The 6,348-nt window shown below is 34.8% G+C and overlaps 1 protein-coding gene across 4 annotated transcripts in view; it reads left to right on the plus strand.

Annotated features, from left to right (window-relative positions):
• The first annotated feature begins 6,237 nt into the window (after positions 1-6,237).
• The window catches only part of LOC136843659 (fibroblast growth factor receptor 3-like), a 145,514-nt gene continuing 145,403 nt past the window's right edge, over positions 6,238-6,348 (plus strand). For all 4 annotated transcript variants that reach the window (XM_067112215.1, XM_067112216.1, XM_067112213.1 and 1 more), the window contains exon 1: positions 6,238-6,348. This exon is cut by the window's right edge and continues 284 nt beyond it. The gene's annotated coding sequence lies outside the window, so the exon portion shown is untranslated.

Raw genomic sequence — 6,348 nt, forward strand, 5'->3', positions numbered from 1 at the left:
ATTATAGAGCGGTCAGTCTCGCAACCTCCTGGGTTTCTTGTAAATACATGTACTTCTTGTTATTATATGTATTTATATATTACACTTTATGGTGCGTTGTTTCTTGTAAGAGTTATCTTGTTTTTTCTATCGGTAATGTTTTGTACTCATAAATCTTACCTTAGGTACAGTAATAGGGCACCTGGTAACACTGTTTACGACCTACCAACTTAAATGCATACTGTTGTGTGTATCTTAAATTATTGTGTATTATTATTATTATTATTATTATTATTATTATTATTATTATTCAGAAGATGAACCCTTTTCATATGGAACAAGCCCACAGGGGCCATTCTGAATAATAATAATAATAATAATAATAATAATAATAATAATAATAATAATAATAATAATAATAATAAATTACTTGAAATTCAGGCTTCCAAAGAATATGGTGTTCATTTGAAAGAAGTAAGATGCTTACTTGTCATTGCTTACAGCTTACATGTATGTAATCACACATACTAATATTCAGCAAATGTACTTTTATACCTACATGCAATTGCTTAGGCATGTATACATACGTAGATATAAAATGTTGTCTTGCACAAACATACTTATTGCTGCCTACCACATACATATGCATATATACTTGCTATTGTTTACCACATTCATTCATGCATACATAGATGTATGTATGTTGTTTTCAACTTACGTACATAAATACGTACTTTTACTCACCACAGACATTCATATTATTGTGTGACACATACAAATACACCATTGTATGCGCACGGAATTACCTGAGAGGACGGACCAACGAAGAATGCGAAGAATTTCAGTTTATAATCTGGAAGGAAAAAATTGATCAAAACAATATACTCCGAAATTTGCAGATTCGTCTATAGGTCAAAGGTCAGGGTTTAACGGGAGAGGTAAGATTAGATACTCTCTCTCTCTCTCTCTCTCTCTCTCTCTCTCTCTCTCTCTCTCTCTCTCTCTGTGCAGGTCTCTGAATTCCTCAGGCATTCTCATTGGATAGTAATTATGTCGGGGTGATAGATTGCTTTTGGATAGGAACTGTAATGTGATAAAACTCTAAGGTTATGTTAATGTTGTCCAGTTTTAGTTTTATTTTGGGTACCCTGATGGTATTATGAAAATACAATCATAACAGACTCGGTCACGACAATGTTTGTTGTTGGGCTTCCTACTCGATGGCAAACTCCACATCCGAAAGTTAACTGTATAAAGCAGAGTCTTACTGGTTGACTCTCGTGTTCGCCACTGTTACACTTGTCCATGGAAGTCCATTAGCACTCTGTTTTCCTGGAGTAATATATTATATATATATATATATATATATATATATATATATATATATATATATATTTATGTGTGTGTATAAATAGATAGATAAATAGTTACACACACACACACAACATATATATATATATATATATATATATATATATATATATATATATATATATATATATTGTAACTCATACTATCCGGAGCGACGAGAGTGCTGTTTTTTTCTTTTTCTAGTACGCCATTGATTTGAAAAACCCACTTCCTCTCAACCAGGGGTCATATCCAAACTGCTAGCGCTTCCTAGGGCAGCAATGTCCAGGTTATACCGCCCTCAACCTCCGTGGTAGAACTCCTAAGAAAATTGACTGTCTTAAATAAATTGGTTACTGCTGACTTCAGGAGAGGTTTATACTCCTTTCAGAGTGCATATCAAGGGGTTCACAACACTCTACTTAATGCTACTTCACCTTGGATTCGGCGCATTAGAAACCCAAGCCGTCGGCACTTCCTAAGGTAGCAGTGATTGGTGTACCGCTTATGATCATTCGTTAGAGGCCCACTTGCCGTCAGTTTTAATGGCCTTACCTGACTATTAACTTTTCTTTGTAGAAGTATAGGGAAAGAAAAGGTTTGAAGCTGTTGAGATGAATTTTTTGGAGAATACACGTGAATTAAGGATTGGTCTGATAAAAATATGGAGATAAGTAAAACTGGCGTATAAGTTAGTGTAGGTGAAAGGACCGAGCAGTGATTTGAGGTTTGGTCATGTGGCAAGAATGGAAGATGACAGAATGGTGAAAAGGAGATATAATTCGCATTGTGGGAAAATAAAAATATATTGGAAAGGAAGGGCCGTTATATTCAAGAGTATGAGAGTGCATGAAAAATCGTGGTGAATATTGCAGTGTGTGTAGGAGATTCGACGCACTGCTGATGAGCCTGGTTTATAGATAATAAGAATCAGCTGATATTGTGGAATTTTTCTGCACTTAGGGTTCTTCCAGGATTCAGTGGCTAAAATAGAAATGTGGTAGTGACGTTTGCTTGCGCTTATACGTATAATATATACAGTATATGTATAAATATATATATTCATATATATATATATATATATATATATATATATATATATATATATATATATATATATACATGTACATATATATATATATATATATATATATATATATATATATATATATATATATATATATATATATATATATATATATATATATATATATATAAATTTAGATACATATATCAAGATAGCCTCGTGCCAGCACGGGCTGTCGCTCGTACGAGCACCTATAATTTTTTATTATTTAACTTCCACCTCTGATCCAGAATCCTCCGTGCTTGCTTCCACGGCGCCTCTTTGATCCGTTACCTTTTCTTTCTCCAAGAAGAAGAGGAAGAAGAAGTAGAAGAAGAAAAAAGGCTGCCCGCAGGCCACACTTTCCTCTGCTTGCATAAGTCGATTGTACAATCTTTTATATGCCGGTTTGCATGTGCGCGTGTGTATGCGCACGCTTGTATGTGTGTGTTGTCTACCTTGCAAGTTTTCTTGCTTGCTTGCTTTCGTCTGACTGACCTATTCTGTAGTCTTAGGAGGTCTACTTTTCATCCTTGCATACCTTTGTAATCGACCAGATTTATTTCTCTCTCTCTCTCTCTCTCTCTCTCTCTCTCTCTCTCATTAGTTCTTCGTTGGAGGGGTGGATAGAGCTGTCGCCTGGAACACTGTTGGCTCAGCGTTCGACTCTCCTACCCGGCTAATGAAGGATTAGAGGAATTTATTTCTGGTGATAGAAATTCATTTTTCGCTATGATGTGGTTCGGATTCCACAATAAGCTGTAGGTCCCGTTGTTAAGTAACCAATTGGTTCTTGGCCACGTAAAATAAGTCTAATCCTTCGGGCCAGCCCTAGGAGAGCTGTTAATCAGCTCAGTGGTCTGGTAAAACTAAGGTACACTTAACTTTTTCTCTCATGAGTTCTTCGTTGGAAGGGTGGATAGAGCTGTCGCCTGGAACTCTGTTGGCCCAGCGTTCGACTCTCCTACCCGGCTAATGAAGGATTAGAGGAATTTATTTCTGGTGATAGAAAATCATTTATCGTGATAACGTGGATCGGATCCCACAATAAGCTGTTGGTCCCGTTGCTAGGTAACCAGTTGGTTCTTAGCCACTTAAAATAAATCTAATCCTTCGGGCCAGCCTTAGGAGAGCTGTTAATCAGCTCAGTGGTCTGGTTAAACGAAGATATACTTTTTTTACTCTCTCTTATTATCACAGGAATACCATGATTCCTTGTGAAAAAGTTAGGATGAATTACAACCTATTCAGATAAAGTTAAATCGAGAATCATTACAAAGTAATTTTATAGAATATGAATAGTGTGATAACATTCGGATAACAAACCACCTAGAGAGAGGATATGCACACAGGACATGTAATTATTAATTTTCGATATTGCCTCTGATAACCTCTTTCATTGTACACATCCACGTCCCGCATTGTGGGTGGACGGTAAATAGCAAATTAATTGCAAGCTTGCGAAACCAGTTTTTATTCCTAGCTGTAGTAAACAGCTCAACCATGGCCGTTCATCTGTTCGTAATCGATCATTAAACAGAACCAGAAAACTTAATGATTAACACTCTACGGATGAGCTGGTCTTACAAGAAGATGCATGTTCACTTAACTCCGCCAACCTAAGTAATATATTTTACGTTAGCTGTTATTCTCACTGGAGGCCTTTTACTTAAAAGCATTAATTTCATCATCAGTTATGCTTGTGAGGTAGCAACTTCTCCCGCTGGTTGCTGCAGGGCAGCAAGTGCTCCTCGACACTTTCCTTGTTCATTGAATTTTCCTTAGTTTTTGTTCATTTCTCATTTTCGTTTATAAGTTGATTTATTGTCACCGTTGGTTATGCACTTTTTTCTCGAAAGTATTTATTGGCTTCTTGTTTAGTTATTTTTCAAACTATTTGTTAGTTTCTTTGGAATTGAATTTATATTGTCATTTTCTTGTGATGCTTATACATATACAGATATATATATATATATATATATATATATATATATATATATATATATATATATATATATATATATATATATATATATATATATATATATATATATATATACAATATAGTTATTGTTTTATATATATATATACACATATATAAAACGCACACACACATATATATATATATATATATATATATATATATATATATATATATATATATATATATATATATATATATATGTCAATTTGTAATTCAGCTCTGAAGACGCTGCCGATAGGAGAGGAAGCGGTCCGTCGACTATAAAAAGTAAGTGGAAAGAAATGGAATCATTTTCCTTAATCCTGAGAAGCTCGTCTGAGGAGAAAAAGTATAGACTGATTCAAAATGTAAGTAAAAAGGGAGTCTCTGTAAATAGTGCCATAGATTTCAATAGAAATTGCAAAAGAGAGAAAATATGCCCAAATAATAGTACATTATATATATATATATATATATATATATATATATATATATATATATATATATATATATATAGAGAGAGAGAGAGAGAGAGAGAGAGAGAGAGAGAGAGAGAGAGAGAGAGAGAGAGAGAGAGAGAGAGATTGATGTAAATATATATATATAAATTTATATATGTGTGTGTATGTGTGTATAATATATATATATATATATATATATATATATATATATATATATATATATATATATATATATATATACACATATACATATACATATAATATATAATATTTTGTGGCTGCTCGCTAGGAAAATTTCACAAGAATGAAAACCATTGATAAAAGTAATACTGATAATGTTCATCAAGCGTCCGTTGAAATAGAAAGTTCAGGAATTGCACAGTTCTTGAAGAGGAACTTGTGTCAAAATTTATTGGTATACAAAGAGAATCATTGCAGTCAAGTAATTCATGGAACATGTAGACCAGGACTGAGGACTAGGTAATGAGTTGGGATTTTTTAGTTTTAGAGGCCTCAGCCTTCACCTCCACATTATTCACTGTATCTTGATTACTTTTTACATTGAGATAATATATGGTTAGCGTAGGTGAAAGGATGGATCTGAGTGTTTTGAGATGGTTCGGTTATGTGGAAAAACGAAGGAGAATAAGTGACGAGTGTATGATAGATATATATATATATATATATATATATATATATATATATATATATATATATATATATATACATGTGTGTGTGTGTGTGTGTGTGTGTGTAATGTTTATAATTTTGTATGTCCAAGTAGTGGTTTGACACTTGTCTCACCAGCAGTGATTCTGTGTTCGAGAACCGAACGAGATGGAACGACTATGTTGACCAAAGTAGTGAATTTATACCTGAACGTTAGTTGACAGTGGTGATAGCAACACGAGTTGGCTAGATCATAAGGTTTACAACATCCTGAAAAGCCTAGTATATTTCTGGTTGTGTCGCCTGTCAAAAGAGAGAGTGAGAGAGAGAGTGTCTAGTATCTTCAAGTTATTCCCTTAAATAATAATTCACTAACATAACTTACAGGCAGAAATAATTCAATGAAGTGACAAAATGATTAATTTTTTCGTGCCAAAGCATTACGAGAATTACTGTATGCTAAGAACTACTGGCAAACATGTCACTAAACACCAGGTGTCGACTGACAGTACCTTCTCCAACGGCAATTCTCGCGTCCATCCCTGTTTTTTGCGTCGCGCGGGAGCGACGTGAACAGGGAACGAAAGCAAAGCGACGATAAATCACCGTTATTTACTTTAAAAGAATAAATCTCTGTGATTATTTTGCAGAAGCTGTGATTTGCCGCTGTGGCGGGGGGGCGGGGCTGAGGCGGGTTGGCCCCTCCCCCCTTTAAGCAACCAACCTCCTCAGTGGCTCTCATAAACCTCAGTCGTGCCGATCACGAAGAGGAGAAAGGTTATGCGTGTCCGTGTTCGAGTATTCTTCGCCTAACCCCTTTAATGGCACGCCAAGTGTAATTCCTAATTTCCTCCTCCCCA

The sequence above is a fragment of the Macrobrachium rosenbergii genome, chromosome 12 (genome assembly GCF_040412425.1).
Source record: "Macrobrachium rosenbergii isolate ZJJX-2024 chromosome 12, ASM4041242v1, whole genome shotgun sequence".
Taxonomy (NCBI): domain Eukaryota; kingdom Metazoa; phylum Arthropoda; class Malacostraca; order Decapoda; family Palaemonidae; genus Macrobrachium; species Macrobrachium rosenbergii.